The sequence below is a fragment of the Conger conger genome, chromosome 16, assembly GCF_963514075.1.
Source record: "Conger conger chromosome 16, fConCon1.1, whole genome shotgun sequence".
NCBI lineage: Eukaryota > Metazoa > Chordata > Actinopteri > Anguilliformes > Congridae > Conger > Conger conger.
Genome location: NC_083775.1, coordinates 1,227,271 through 1,244,770, shown reverse-complemented (window position 1 = coordinate 1,244,770; position 17,500 = coordinate 1,227,271).

Here is a 17,500-nt window from a genome sequence, read left to right as displayed (position 1 = left end):
CCTTGATCTCTCCTTCTCTCTCTCCCTCTCCCTCTTTCTCTATTCCTACCTCTCTCACTCTCTCCCTCCCTCATCCCCCTCTCCCCTCTCTCCCTCACTCCCCCACTCTCCCTCCCTCTCCCTTTCTCTCTCCCCCTCTCTCCCTCTCCCTCCCTCCCTCCCTCCCTCTCTCTCCCTCTCCCTCCCTCCCTCCCTCCCTCCCCCTCCCTCTCTCTCTGTCTCTCTACCCCTCTCTCACACTCTCTCTGTCTCTCTACCCCTCTCTCATACTCTCTATAACTCTCCATTTCTCTCCCAATCTTTCTCTCTCTCTGTCTCTCTCCCTCTCCTTCTCTCTCTGTCTCTCTACCCCTCTCTCACACTCTATATAACTCTCCATTTCTCTCACCCAATCTTTCTCTCTCTCTGTCCCATCTCTCTCTCTCACCTCACTCTGAAATTTGTATTTATTTTTTATTCAACTTGCTTTATCGCATGAAATTAAAATAAATAATGAGAAATAAAAAATCAAATATATATGTAAAATTAGTTATTTGTTTCTCTCCCCCGGGGCTGGTGAGGCCCACATCTGTTTCTCTAGCATTTTGGAGGAACATGTTATCCTGAGTGTGTGTGTGTGTGTGTGTGACCTGTGTGACACAAAAGCTGCAAAGAATGGGTTTTCACAGGGAGTGAAATGGGGTGATGTTCTGTAGGGCTGTCAGGGCCAGCAAGATCCACAAAGTATTTATGATTGATCGTGAGGGGTAAAATGTCAGAATTTCCCTAAACAATCAGCATCTATTAACACTAACTTGAAATTAATCGAAAGTGTGTTGAGACAATTCAATCAGTGCCTCATATGTACCCTAGAGAAAGGCCAACCAAATGCGTTCCCTGGGTTTTCTGTTTCTCGTGTAACCACCCTAGGTGCTTTTAATCAGGAAGCCCATTGTTGGCCAGCCCAGTGGGACAGGAAGGCTGGCTTTATCTTGGACCGACACCACATTCCCGGGCCTCAGCTGGGCAACGAGGAGGGGGGAGGACCCAGGCTAAACCGGCCAAGGGTGAAACGGCACACTGGTGCTCATTCAACTTCTTTTTTGTCTGTGTGTGACAGGAACTGGGAGAAAGTAATCAACCAATCGCAGCGCACCGGGGGGACTCCTCGTGAAACAACATGCTCACGGTCTGAGATCATGGTCCTCTGAAGTAACATCCACATTATTATTTTTTGCCCCTGGCTTTTTTTCTTTTTTTTTTTTTGTTCATTTAGCTGATGTGGAGCTTGTGCCAGCTGTGTTTAATAACGCAGTTTAATTAATAATGTTGTCTTTTGTAACGCTGTGTGTGACGAGGCTGAGGACTGGAACAGGAGAGAGTGGCAGCACTGAACCGGCTCTGTTTAATAACGCACACACTGCCCTTAAATGAATTCTGCTCGCAAAGGGTAAACTGAGGCTGCAAGATTAACCAATCAAATCGCTGGGTCTCAATCGCACTGGGGGTCTTATAAAATGGAGGCCCCTTGATAACAGAGTAGAGAAGTTAATTAAACTGAGCGTTTCGCACTGGCAGACAAAGGCAAACCTCCAGTTTTAAAAGCTCATTTATTACTTGGGAAATCAAATACATTCACTGATACATTGGTGTTGTTCGGATTGGGCTGATAGACTAATGTCTTTAAAATAATTGTATACAGATACATACTTGTAGAAGAGTAATGTCTTAAATCGTCTTAAAGTCTCTTGTTCTATGATATGAAATAACTAATTCTCTGTCCCTCCAGGTGATTAAATTTATTATTCAAGCATTCTTTTCACGCTTTCACCATGAGACTATAGTATTTTCATAATTTTCGGGAAAAATGTCTTTGTCAGTAAATGTTAACAATGAAATGGGATTCAATTCATTTCTTCATATTCATTAAATATAATACATTCTCCATCCCTCCCTGTGATAAAAACACAAATTATTTTTTCAAGCCTTTGTGTTTTTATCACAGGGAAGGATGGAGAATGTGTTATTTTTAATAAATTTGAAGAAATAAAGTTAATCCCATTTGTTTTTCAACATTTATTGACAAAAAATTCCATAAAATCATGAAAATACAGAAGACGCATTCCAAAAAAAAAAAAAAAAAAAATTTTAATACATATTTGAATTATATTAAAATTATACAAAATTACGAAAATGACAAAAATGTCAAAAATTACGACAATGACAAAAATTCCAGAAATGAAAATTCCAAAAAATACAAAAAATACAAAAAATAGAAAGATTACAAAAATTCTAAAATACTTACATGACATTAAAATGATAGAAAATGTCGAAAATTACAAAAACGACAAAAATTACAAAAATTACAAAAATTACAAAAATTACAAAAATTACAAAAATTACAAAAATGATAGAAATTACAGAGATGAAAATTCAAAAAATGGAGAAAAAAAAGATAAGAAAATTCAAAAATACTGAAATTATACTAAAATTTTCAAAAATGACAAAAATGACAACAATTCAAGAAATGACAGAAATGGAAATGAAAAAAATTATAAAATAAAAATAAATCAAAAATAGAAAGATTTTTTTCTATTAAAAATTATACCAAATGTCGGAAATGACAGAAATATGAAAAAACTTTTTTTCCTGAAAATCTAGAAATTACAGAAATGAAAATTCAAAAATGAAAAAAAAATTAAAGATTGAAAAAATTCAAAAATACGTAAATTTCATTAAAATTATACAAAATATCGAAAATGTCAAAAATTACAAAAAAAGAGAAAATTGACAAAAATTCAAGAAATTAAAAAAAATCTATTTGAAAAAATAGAAAGATTCAAAAATTCTAATTATTTCTTCATATTTATTCAATATAACACATTCTCCTTAATGAGAAAAACAAATTAATTTGTCTTATGTATTTTCATGATTTTCTGGAGAAATGGTTTTGACAAAAAAAATTTCAAAAACAAATCGGATTCCATTTATTTCTTCACATTTATTAAATATAACACAATCTTCATCCCTCGCCTAGATAGAAACACAAATTAATTTTTCAAGCCTTTTTTCAGTTTTTGGACATTCGACTATAAACTTATGTATTTTCAGGATTTTCAGGAAAAATGGTTTTGTCAATCAAATTTAAAAAAAATATGGGATTCAACTTATTTCTTTATATTTATTAAATATTGCACATTCTCCATCCCTCCCCATGATAAAACACGAATTAATATTTCAAACCTTTTTTTCAGTTTTTGGACATAAGACTCATGTATTTTGTATTATGTTGTGTGGTCTTATGTATCTTCAGAATTTTCTGGAATAATGTTGTCAATAAAATTTCACATTCTTATTCTTTATCCCTCCCCTAGATAAAACACTAATACATTTTTCAAGCCTTTTTTTTTGTTTTTGGACATAAAACTCATGTATTTTGAAGTATGTTATGTAGTCTTATGTATTTTGTAAAAAATAATTTTGGAAAAAAATTGTCAAAAAAAAATTTGTCAAAAAAAAATGTGATTCAATTTATTTCTTCGCATTTGTTAAATATAACACATTCTTCATCCCTCCCCTAGATAAAAGCACAAATTAATTTCTTAAGCCTTTTTTCAGTTTTTGGTCATTCGACTATAGTCTTATGTATCTTCCTGATTTTCTGGAAAAAAATTTTCATCAATAAAAGTTCAAAAACAAACATGATTCAATTTATTTCTTTATAAAATATAACACATTTTCCTTCCTTCCCAATGATAAAAACACTAATACATTTTTTAAACCTTTTTTTCAGTTTTTGGACATAAAACTCATGTATTTTGTATTATGTTATGTCGTCTTATGTATTTTGTCAAAATGTGTATTGTAAAAATGTTTTTGTCAATAAAATGTTTTTAAAAAGTGATTCAATGTATTTCTTCACATTTATTAAATATAACATTCTTTATCCCTCCCCTAGATAAAAACACAAATACATTTTTCAAGCCTTTTTTTCAGTTTTAGGACATAAGACTCATGTATTTTGTTTTATGTTATGTAGTCTTATGTATTTTGGAAAAATGTTTTTGTCAAAAAAAAAAAAAAAAAATGTGATTCAATTCATTTCTTTGCATTTATTAAATATAACACATTATCCATCCCTCCCGTAGATAATAACACAAATTAATTTTTCAAGCCTTTTTTTTCAGTTTTAGGACATAAGACTCAGGTATTTTGTTTTATGTTATGTAGTCTTATGTATTTTGGAAAAATGTTTTTGTCAATAAAAAAATAAAAAAATGTGATTCAATTCATTTCTTTGCATTTATTAAATATAACACATTATCCATCCCTCTCCTAGATAATAACACAAATTAATTTTTCAAGCCTTTTTTTCAGTTTTAGGACATAAGACTCATGTATTTTGTTTTATGTTATGTAGTCTTATGTATTTTGTAAAAAAATAATTTAGTAAATAAATTGTCAAAAAAAAATTTGATTCAATTTATTTCTTCGCATTTATTAAATATAACACATTCGTCATCCCTCCCCTAGATAAAAACACAAATTAATTTTTCAAGCCTTTTTTCAGTTTTTGGACATTCGACTATAGTCTTATGTATTTTCCTGATTTTCAGGAAGAAAATTTTTCATCAATAAAATTTCAAAAACAAACGTAATTCAATTTATTTTTTTATATTTATTAAAAATAACACATTTTCCTTCCCTCCCGAGGATGAAAACACTAATTAATTTTTCAAACCTTTTTTCAGTTTTTGGACATAAAACTCATGTATTTTGTATTATGTTATGTAGTCGTATGTATTTTGTAAAAATGTATCTTGGAAAAATGTTTTTGTCAAAAAGAAATGTGATTCAATTAATTTCTTCACATTTATTAAATGTAATACATTCTTCATCCCTCCCCTAGATAAAAACACAAATTAATTTCTTAAGCCTTTTTTCAGTTTGTGGACATTCGACTGTATCTTCCTGATTTTCTGGAAAAAAAATTTCATCAATAAAAGTTCAAAAACAAACATGATTCAATTTATTTCTTTATGAAATATAACACATTATCCTTCCCTCCCAATGATAAAAACACGAATACATTTTTCAAACCTTTTTTTCAGTTTTTGGACATAAAACTCATGTATTTTATATTATGTTATGTCGTCTTATGTATTTTGTAAAAATGTGTATTGTAAAAATGTTTTTGTCAATAAAAAAATAAAAAAATGTGATTCAATTCATTTCTTCACATTTATTAAATATAACATTCTTTATCCCTCCCCTAGATAAAAACACAAATACATTTTTCAAGCCTTTTTTTCAGTTTTAGGACATAAGACTCATGTATTTAGTTTTATGTTATGTAGTCTAATGTATTTTGGAAAAATGTTTTTGTCAATAAAAAAATAAAAAAATGTTATTCAATTAATTTCTTTGCATTTATTAAATATAACACATTATCCATCCCTCCCCTAGATAATAACACAAATTAATTTTTCAAGCCTTTTTTTCAGTTTTAGGACATAAGACTCATGTATTTTGTTTTATGTTATGTAGTCTTATGTATTTTGGAAAAATGTTTTTGTCAATAAAAAAATAAAAAAATGTTATTCAATTAATTTCTTTGCATTTATTAAATATAACACATTATCCATCCCTCCCCTAGATAAAAACACAAATTATTTTTTCAAGCCTTTTTTCAGTTTTTGGATATTCGACTATAGTCTTATGCATTTTCATCATTTTCTGGAAAAATGTTTTCATCAATAAAATTTCAAAAACAAACGTGATTCAATTTATTTCTTTATATTTATTAAAAATAACACATTTTCCTTCCCTCCCGAGGATGAAAACACTAATTAATTTTTCAAACCTTTTTTCAGTTTTTGGACATAAAACTCATGTATTTTGTATTATGTTATGTAGTCGTATGTATTTAGTAAAAATGTATCTTGGAAAAATGTTTTTGTCAAAAAGAAATGTGATTCAATTAATTTCTTCACATTTATTAAATGTAATACATTCTTCATCCCTCCCCTAGATAAAAACACAAATTAATTTCTTAAGCCTTTTTTCAGTTTTTGGACATTCGACTATAGTCTTATGTATCTTCCTGATTTTCTGGAAAAAAATTTCATCAATAAAAGTTCAAAAACAAACATGATTCAATTTATTTCTTTATAAAATATAACACATTATCCTTCCCTCCCAATGATAAAAACACTAATACATTTTTCAAACCTTTTTTTCAGTTTTTGGACATAAAACTAATGTATTTTGTTTTATGTTATGTAGTCTTATGTATTTTGGAAAAATGTTTTTGTCAATAAAAAAATAAAAAAATGTTATTCAATTAATTTCTTTGCATTTATTAAATATAACACATTATCCATCCCTCCCCTAGATAATAACACAAATTAATTTTTCAAGCCTTTTTTTCAGTTTTAGGACATAAGACTCATGTATTTTGTTTTATGTTATGTAGTCTTATGTATTTTGTAAAAAATAATTTTGGAAAAAAATTGTCAAAAAAAAATGTGATTCAATTTATTTCTTCGCATTTATTAAATGTAACACATTCGTCATCCCTCCCCTAGATAAAAACACAAATTATTTTTTCAAGCCTTTTTTCAGTTTTTGGATATTCGACTATAGTCTTATGCATTTTCATCATTTTCTGGAAAAATGTTTTCATCAATACAATTTCAAAAACAAACGTGATTCAATTAATTTCTTTATAAAATATAACACATTATCCTTCCCTCCCAATGATAAAAACACTAATACATTTTTCAAACCTTTTTTTCAGTTTTTGGACATAAAACTCATGTCTTTTGTATTATGTTATGTCGTCTTATGTATTTTGTAAAAATGTGTATTGTAAAAATGTTTTTGTGAATAAAATGTTTTTAAAAAGTGATTCAATTTATTTCTTCACATTTATTAAATATAACATTCTTTATCCCTCCCCTAGATAAAAACACAAATACATTTTTCAAGCCTTTTTTTCAGTTTTAGGACATAAGACTCATGTATTTAGTTTTATGTTATGTAGTCTTATGTATTTTGGAAAAATGTTTTTGTCAATAAAAAAATAAAAAAATGTGATTCAATTCATTTCTTTGCATTTATTAAATATAACACATTATCCATCCCTCTCCTAGATAATAACACAAATTAATTTTTCAAGCCCTTTTTTCAGTTTTAGGACATAAGACTCATGTATTTTGTTTTATGTTATGTAGTCTTATGTATTTTGTAAAAAAATAATTTTGGAAAAAAATTGTCAAAAAAAAATTTGATTCAATTTATTTCTTCGCATTTATTAAATATAACACATTCGTCATCCCTCCCCTAGATAAAAACACAAATTAATTTCTTAAGCCTTTTTTCAGTTTTTGGACATTCGACTATAGTCTTATGTATCTTCCTGATTTTCTGGAAAAAAATTTCATCAATAAAAGTTCAAAAACAAACATGATTCAATTTATTTCTTTATAAAATATAACACATTATCCTTCCCTCCCAATGATAAAAACACTAATACATTTTTCAAACCTTTTTTTCAGTTTTTGGACATAAAACTCATGTATTTTGTTTTATGTTATGTAGTCTTATGTATTTTGGAAAAATGTTTTTGTCAATAAAAAAATAAAAAAATGTTATTCAATTAATTTCTTTGCATTTATTAAATATAACACATTATCCATCCCTCCCCTAGATAATAACACAAATTAATTTTTCAAGCCTTTTTTTCAGTTTTAGGACATAAGACTCATGTATTTTGTTTTATGTTATGTAGTCTTATGTATTTTGTAAAAAATAATTTTGGAAAAAAATTGTCAAAAAAAAATGTGATTCAATTTATTTCTTCGCATTTATTAAATGTAACACATTCGTCATCCCTCCCCTAGATAAAAACACAAATTATTTTTTCAAGCCTTTTTTCAGTTTTTGGATATTCGACTATAGTCTTATGCATTTTCATCATTTTCTGGAAAAATGTTTTCATCAATACAATTTCAAAAACAAACGTGATTCAATTAATTTCTTTATAAAATATAACACATTATCCTTCCCTCCCAATGATAAAAACACTAATACATTTTTCAAACCTTTTTTTCAGTTTTTGGACATAAAACTCATGTCTTTTGTATTATGTTATGTCGTCTTATGTATTTTGTAAAAATGTGTATTGTAAAAATGTTTTTGTGAATAAAATGTTTTTAAAAAGTGATTCAATTTATTTCTTCACATTTATTAAATATAACATTCTTTATCCCTCCCCTAGATAAAAACACAAATAAATTTTTCAAGCCTTTTTTTCAGTTTTAGGACATAAGACTCATGTATTTAGTTTTATGTTATGTAGTCTTATGTATTTTGGAAAAATGTTTTTGTCAATAAAAAAATAAAAAAATGTGATTCAATTCATTTCTTTGCATTTATTAAATATAACACATTATCCATCCCTCTCCTAGATAATAACACAAATTAATTTTTCAAGCCTTTTTTTCAGTTTTAGGACATAAGACTCATGTATTTTGTTTTATGTTATGTAGTCTTATGTATTTTGTAAAAAAATAATTTTGGAAAAAAATTGTCAAAAAATTTTTTTATTCAATTTATTTCTTCGCATTTATTAAATATAACACATTCGTCATCCCTCCCCTAGATAAAAACACAAATTAATTTTTCAAGCCTTTTTTCAGTTTTTGGACATTCGACTATAGTCTTATGTATTTTCCTGATTTTCAGGAAAAATGTTTTCATCAATAAAATTTCAAAAACAAACGTGATTCAATTTATTTCTTTATATTTATTAAAAATAACACATTTTCCTTCCCTCCCGAGGATGAAAACACTCATTAATTTTTCAAACCTTTTTTCAGTTTTTGGACATAAAACTCATGTATTTTGTATTATGTTATGTAGTCGTATGTATTTTGTAAAAATGTATCTTGGAAAAATGTTTTTGTCAATAACTAAAGAAAAAAAGTGATTCAATTCATTTCTTCGCATTTATTAAATATAACACATTATCCATCCCTCCTGATAATAAATACATTAATTAATTTTTCAAGCCTTTTTTCAGTTTTTGGATATTCGACTATAGTCTTATGTATTTTCATCATTTTCTGGAAAAATGTTTTTGTCAATAAAATTTCAAAAACAAATGTGATTCAATGAATTTCTTTATATTTATTAAATATAGCACATTATCCTTACCTCCCGATGATTGACACACTAATACATTTTTCAAACCTTTTTTTCAGTTTTTGGACATAAAACTCATGTATTTTGTATTATGTTATCTAGTCATGTATTTTGTATAAATGTAGATTGGAAAAATGTTTTCGTCAATAAAACTTTTTAAAAAAGTGATTAAATTCATTTCTTCACATTTATTAAATATAACACATTCTTTATCCCTCCCCTACATAAAAACACAAATTATTTTTTCAAGCCTTTTTTTCAGTTTTAGGACATAAGACTCGTGTATTTTGTTTCATGTTATGTAGTCTCATGTATTTTGGAAAAATGTATATTGGTAAAATATTTTTGTCAATAAAATTTTTTTAAAAAGTGATTCAATTTATTTCTTCACATTTATTAAATGTAACACATTCTTCATCCCTCCCCTAGATAAAAACACAAATTAATTTTTCAAGCCTTTTTTCAGTTTTTGGATATTCGACTATAGTCTTATGTATTTTCATCATTTTCTGGAAAAATGTTTTCTTCACTAAAATTTCAAAAACAAACGTGATACAATTAATTTCTTTATATTCATTAAATATAGCACATTATCCTTCCCTCCCCATGATGAAAAAACACTAATTAATTTTTCAAACCTTTTTTTCAGTTTTTGGACATAAAACTCATGTATTTTGTATTATGTTATGTAGTCTTATGTATTTTGTAAAAATGTGTATTGGAAAAATGTTTTTGTCAAAAAATTTTTTTTTTAAAGTGATTAAATTCATTTCTTCACATTTATTAAATATAACACATTCTTTATCCCTCCCCTACATAAAAACACAAATTAATTTTTCAAGCCTTTTTTTGAGTTTTAGGACATAAGACTCGTGTATTTTGTTTTATGTTATGTAGTCTCATGTATTTTGGAAAAATGTATATTGGTAAAATATTTTTGTCAATAAAATTTTTTAAAAAAGTGATTAAATTTATTTCTTCACATTTATTAAATGTAATACATTCTTCATCCCTCCCCTAGATAAAAACACAAATTAATTTTTCAAGCCTTTTTTCAGTTTTTGGATATTCGACTATAGTCTTATGTATTTTCATCATTTTCTGGAAAAATGTTTTCTTCACTAAAATTTCAAAAAAAAACGTGATACAATTAATTTCTTTATATTCATTACATATAGCACATTATCCTTCCCTCCCCATGATGAAAAAACACTAATTAATTTTTCAAACCTTTTTTTCAGTTTTTGGACATAAAACTCATGTATTTTGTATTATGTTATGTAGTCTTATGTATTTTGTAAAAATGTGTATTGGAAAAATGTTTTTGTCAAAAAATTTTTTTAAAAAGTGATTAAATTTATTTCTTCACATTTATTAAATATAACACATTCTTTATCCCTCCCCTACATAAAAACACAAATTAATTTTCCAAGCCTTTTTTTCAGTTTTAGGACATAAGACTCGTGTATTTTGTTTTATGTTATGTAGTCTCATGTATTTTGGAAAAATGTATATTGGTAAAATATTTTTGTCAATAAAATTTTTAAAAAAAGTGATTAAATTTATTTCTTCACATTTATTAAATGTAACACATTCTTCATCCCTCCCCTAGATAAAAACACAAATTAATTTTTCAAGCCTTTTTTCAGTTTTTGGATATTCGACTATAGTCTTATGTATTTTCATCATTTTCTGGAAAAATGTTTTCTTCACTAAAATTTCAAAAACAAACGTGATACAATTAATTTCTTTATATTCATTACATATAGCACATTATCCTTCCCTCCCCATGATGAAAAAACACTAATTAATTTTTCAAACCTTTTTTTCAGTTTTTGGACATAAAACTCATGTATTTTGTATTATGTTATGTACTCTTATGTATTTTGTAAAAATGTGTATTGGAAAAATGTTTTTGTCAAAAAAATTTATATTTAAAGTGATTAAATTTATTTCTTCACATTTATTAAATATAACACATTCTTTATCCCTCCCCTAGATAAAAACACAAATTAATTTTTCAAGCCTTTTTTCAGTTTTTGGATATTCGACTATAGTCTTAGGCATTTTCATCATTTTCTGGAAAAATGTTTTTGTCAATAAAATTTTAAAAACAAATGTGATTCAATTAATTTCTTTATATTTATTAAATATAGCACATTATCCTTCCCTCCCGATGATAAAAACACTAATTAATTTTTCAAACCTTTTTTTCAATTTTTGGACATAAAACTCATGTATTTTGTATTATGTTATGTCGTCTTATGTATTTTGTAAAAATGTGTATTGGAAAAATGTTTTTGTCAAAAAAATTTATATTTAAAGTGATTCAATTAATTTCTTCACATTTATTAAATATAACACATTCTTTATCCCTCCCCTAGATAAAAACTAAAATAAATTTTTCAAGCCTTTTTTTCAGTTTTAGGACATAAGACTCGTGTATTTTGTTTTATATTATGTAGTCTCAGGTATTTTGGAAAAATGTATTTTGGAAAAATGTTTTTGTCAATAAATAAATAAAAGAATGTGATTCAATTCATTTCTTTGCATTTATTAAATATAACACATTATCCATCCCTCCCCTAGATAAAAACACAAATTAATTTTTCAAGCCTTTTTTTCAGTTTTAGGACATAAGACTCATGTTTTTTGTTTTATGTTATGTAGTCTCATGTATTTTGGAAAAATGTTTTTGTCAATAACTAAAAAAAAAAGTGATTAAATTCATTTCTTTGCATTTATTAAATATAACACATTATCCATCCCTCCTGATAATAAATACATTAATTCATTTTTCAAACCTTTTTTTCAGTTTTTGGACATAAAACTCATGTATTTTGTATTATGTTATGTAGTCTTATGTATTTTGTGAAAATGTATATTGGAAAAATGTTTTTGTCAATAAAATTTTTTTAAAAGCGATTCAATTCATTTCTTCAAATGTATTAAATATAACACATTTTTATCCCTCCCCTAGATAAAAACACAAATACATTTTTCAAGCCTTTTTTTCAGTTTTAGGACATAAGACTCATGTATTTTGTTTCATGTTATGTAGTCTCAAGTATTTTGGAAAAATGTACATTGAAAAAATATTTTTGTCAATAAATTTTTTTTTAAAAGTGATTCAATTTATTTCTTCACATTTATTAAATGTAACACATTCTTCATCCCTCCCCTAGATAAAAACACAAATGATTTTTTCAAGCCTTTTTTCATTTTTTGGATATTCGACTATAGTCTTATGCATTTTCATCATTTTCTGGAAAAATGTTTTTGTCAATAAAATTTTAAAAACAAATGTGATTCAATTAATTTCTTTATACTTATTAAATATAGCACATTATCCTTCCCTCCCGATGATAAAAACACTAATTAATTTTTCAAACCTTTTTTTCAATTTTTGGACATAAAACTCATGTATTTTGTATTATGTTATGTAGTCTTATGTATTTTGTAAAAATGTGTATTGGAAAAATGTTTTTGTCAATAAAATTTATTTTTAAAGTGATTCAATTCATTTCTTCACATTTATTAAATATAACACATTCTTTATCCCTCCCCTAGATAAAAACAAAAATAAATTTTTCAAGCCTTTTTTCAGTTTTAGGACATAAGACTCGTGTATTTTGTTTTATATTATGTAGTCTCAGGTATTTTGGAAAAATGTATTTTGGAAAAATGTATTTTGGAAAAATGTATTTTGGAAAAATGTTTTTGTCAATAAATAAATAAAAGAATGTGATTCAATTCATTTCTTTGCATTTATTAAATATAACACATTATCCATCCCTCCCCTAGATAAAAACACAAATTAATTTTTCAAGCCTTTTTTTCAGTTTTAGGACATAAGACTCATGTTTTTTGTTTCATGTTATGTAGACTCATGTATTTTGGAAAAATGTTTTTGTCAATAACTAAAAAAAAAAAGTGATTCAATTCATTTCTTCGCATTTATTAAATATAACACATTATCCATCCCTCCTGATAATAAATACATTAATTAATTTTTCAAACCTTTTTTTTCAGTTTTAGGACATGAGACTCATGTATTTTGTTTCATGTTATGTAGTCTCATGTATTTTGGAAAAATGTTTTTGTCAACAACTAAAAAAAAAAAGTGATTCAATTCATTTCTTCGCATTTATTAAATATAACACATTATCCATCCCTCTCGATGATAAAAACACCAATTCATTTTTCAAACCATATTTTTCTCAGTTTTAGGACATAAAACTCATGTATTTTGTATTATGTTATATAGTCTTATGTATTTTGGAAAAATGTTTTTGGCAAAATGTTTTTGTCAATAAAATTTAAAAAAAGTGATTCAATTTATTTCTTCACATTTATTAAATGTAACACATTCTTCATCCCTCCCCTAGATAAAAACACAAATTAATTTTTCAAGCCTTTTTTCAGTTTTTGGACATTCGACTATAGTCTTATGTATTTTCATCATTTTCTGGAAAAATATTTTTGTCAATAAAATTTCAAAAACAAATGTGATTCAATTAATTTCTTCACATTTATTAAATATAATACATTCTTCATCCCTCCCCATGATAAAACACTAATACATTTTTCAAACCTTTTTTCAGTTTTAGGACATAAGACTCATGTATTTTGTTTTATGTTATGTCGTCTCATGTATTTTGGAAAAATGTATTTGGCAATAAAAAAAATAAAAAAATGTGATTCAATTTATTTCTTCACATTCATTAAATGTAACACATTCTTCATCCCTCCCCTAGATAAAAACACAAATTAATTTTTCAAGCCTTTTTTCAGTTTTTGGATATTCGACTACAGTCTTTATGTATTTTCATCATTTTCTGGAAAAATAAAATTTCAAAAACAAATGAGATTCAATTAATTTCTTTATATTTATTAAATATAGCACATTATCCTTACCTCCTGATGATAAAAACACTAATTAATTTTTCAAACCTTTTTTTCAGTTTTTGGACATAAAACTCATGTATTTTGTATTATGTTATGTAGTCTTATGTATTTTGTAAAAATGTGTATTGGAAAAATGTTTTTGTCAATAAATTTTTAAAAAAAAGTGATTCAATTGATTTCTTCACATTTAATAAATATAACACATTCTTTATCCCTCTCCTAGATAAAACCACAAATATTTTTCAAGCCTTTTTTTCAGTTTTAGGACATAAGACTCGTGTATTTTGTTTTATGTTATGTAGTCTTATGTATTTTGTAAAAATGTAGATTGGAAAAATGTTTTTGTCAATAAAATAAAATAAAAAAGTGATTAAATTTATTTCTTCACATTTATGAAATATAAAACATTCTCCATCCCTCCCCTAGATGAAAACACAAATTAATTTTTCAAGCCTTTTTTCAGTTTTTGGACATTCGACTATAGTCTTTTGTATTTTCATCATTTTCTGGAAAAATGTTTTCTTCACTAAAATTTCAAAAACAAATGTGATTCAATTTATTTCTTCACATTTATTAAATATAATACATTCTTCATCCCTCCCCATGATAAAAAACACTAATTAATTTTTCAAACCTTTTTTTCAGTTTTTGGACATAAAACTCATGTATTTGGTATTATGTTTTGTTGTCTTATGTATTTTGTAAAAATGTATTTTGTCAATAAAATAAAAAAAGTGATTCAATTTATTTCTTATGTCCTGGGCTGAATGGCCTTTTCTTACCATTGTGTTGTTATTCTGATCAAATAAAGTAATTATGATTTTGACACTATGTTTACTCTCCAATGCTGACAATACACTGGAGTTTACATAACAATACAATATGACAATATAAGTTAAAGCTATTTTTTTGCACGTCAATTATTTGGCTTTTCTTGCGGCTGGGTAATTTTGCTTGAAATTACTTAAAAGAATCCAGACGCTTCTTGGTACGCTGCTGAAATTTCAATTGGCAGCTTCCCAAGACCAGTTTATAGCTTTAACAGATTACTCTCCAGCATTCCTGTGACTTGCCCCTAAACATGGCAGATCTGTTCTCACCCTGCATTCGAGCTGCTCTCTCTGCACTGAGTGAGGCGTTTTATTGCTAATGCTTAGTTATTTGTTTATTGGTTTGACTCGTGGCTGTCAAACCACAACAATCTCCTTGATCTTGATAAATTCCTTGTTTTTCACAGAAGAGAAAGTGATACAGGAACAGATTAGATCACAAAAATTACAAATGAGATGTGATACATTAAATTAATGGTGAAATACACTATGCACTAAAACGGTCATTATAGACACCTGAACGCCCTGGGATATATTAGACAGTAAGCAAACCATTGGTTCTCGTAATCTCATATTGTGAATTGTTAAAAAGTATTTTTTGTGCATAGCCAGTCAGGGGTGCCAATACTTCTGGAGCCCACTGTGCATACTGTATGAGAGATATACTGTATGAGAGATATGAGAGATATACTGTATGAGAGATATGAGAGATATACTGTATGAGAGATATGAGAGATATACTGTATGAGAGATATGCTTCAGCTGGCGTCTTTATGAATATGGCATATGAAGAAGAACAGCTACAGCAGTGGTTTTGGGAGGAGAGAGTTGGATGAGGGAGGGGTGGATGAGGGGGTGGATGAGAGAGGTGGATGAGGGGGGGTTGGATGAGAGAGTTGGATGAGGGAGGGGTGGATGAGAGCGTTGGATGAGGGAGGGGTGGATGAGAGAGTTGGATGAGGGAGGGGTGGATGAGAGAGTTGGATGAGGGAGGGGTGGATGAGAGAGTTGGATGAGGGAGGGGTAGATGAGAGAGATGGATGAGGGAGGGGTGGATGAGAGAGTTGGATGAGGGAGGGGTGGATGAGAGCGTTGGATGAGGGAGGAATGGATGAGAGAGTTGGATGAGGGAGGGGTGGATGAGAGAGTTGGATGAGGGAGGGGTGGATGAGGGAGGGGTGGATGCACTCCTTTGCAAGCGCTATGGGCAGAGAACCACAATACCCCAACACCAATGGTGGAGAAATAACAGGCAAATAAAATAAAAGTTTAAAAATTCACATTCAATATCACAAATGAGCAAGTTAGGATCTGTGGAACTTTTAGCAGACATGAATAGTTGCTTAAATACAATATACACAATATTTGGCTTCACCCTGTCATTATGGTGGAAGCTAGTGCAAAGCAAATGCGTGGGATTTAATCTCGCAAATATGAACCCATTTCAAAATATGTTTTCTGCAGTAGCGGGGGCACATAAGCAGTAATATCACCAGTGTCTCACACACAGCAGTGTTAAATCACCTCTGACAGGGTTTATGAGCGTCAGGGGGATTCATACTCTAGCATGGTTCGTTCTCGGCATTCTGCTGAGCAAAATGCTTACGTTTGTCAGAATTTTCTTTCACTTGCTGCCCTACCCTAGTCTCATCTGATCAGTCAGTTCAATTACATTTTGTGCATGAGTGAAGCCCGGGCGGGCGTGTGTGTGTGTGTCGAGCAGTGTGGCGTGCCTGGAGAACACTGGCATGCAGGTGAGCACCGGTCACCTGCCAGCCGCCTCCCGCCGGGGTGCAGGTGGCGCGGCAGCAACACGCTGAGCGGAAGCAGAACGGGCTTTCCCAAAATGGCCGAAGTGTGGAAGACGTACAACAAATCAGACCAAAACAAATCTGTTCTCATAGAGAGGACGTCTGACCTGTTAGTGCCCGTGTGTGTGTGTGTGTGTGTGTGTGTGTGTGTGTGTGTGTGTGCGCCTGTGTGACTAAATCTGAAATCCAAAGAACTTTGTATTTGGATTTAATTAAGATTCTAAAAAAGGCTATATCAGTCCCATGGCCCTCTTGGAACCCCTGCAGATCCAATATCCTGCTGGAATTAATTTAGGGAACATCTTGCCTTAGAGTCAGTTCATAATTCAATTTTGCCACAGTTAGAAGAAACAATGGTGATCTATAACGATACACAGCCAGCAAATTAAATAAAAAAATTATTAATGCTACATTTTAAAATAACTGGATTGAAAATGTTTTCCTTTAATGCACTTCCTAGCACCGTCATTCAATGGCTTATACTTTCTCTTCATTAAAAGCTGTTGTTTTGGATTCATGGGCATAAGCTACAGACATGCTTATTTGTACTGTCAACAAGGAGCATACAGACAGCATGGTGAATAATCAGATTCAGGTTGTAGTGCTAGTGCACACACACACACACACACACACACACACACACACACACACACACACACAGCGATGCTTTTCAGTCAAGCAGCTTCAGCTCGGAGGCGTTCAGGCACAGAACACGGATTTCAGACTCAGTACACGAATCAGGACTAACAGAAGTGTAGTGTTGTT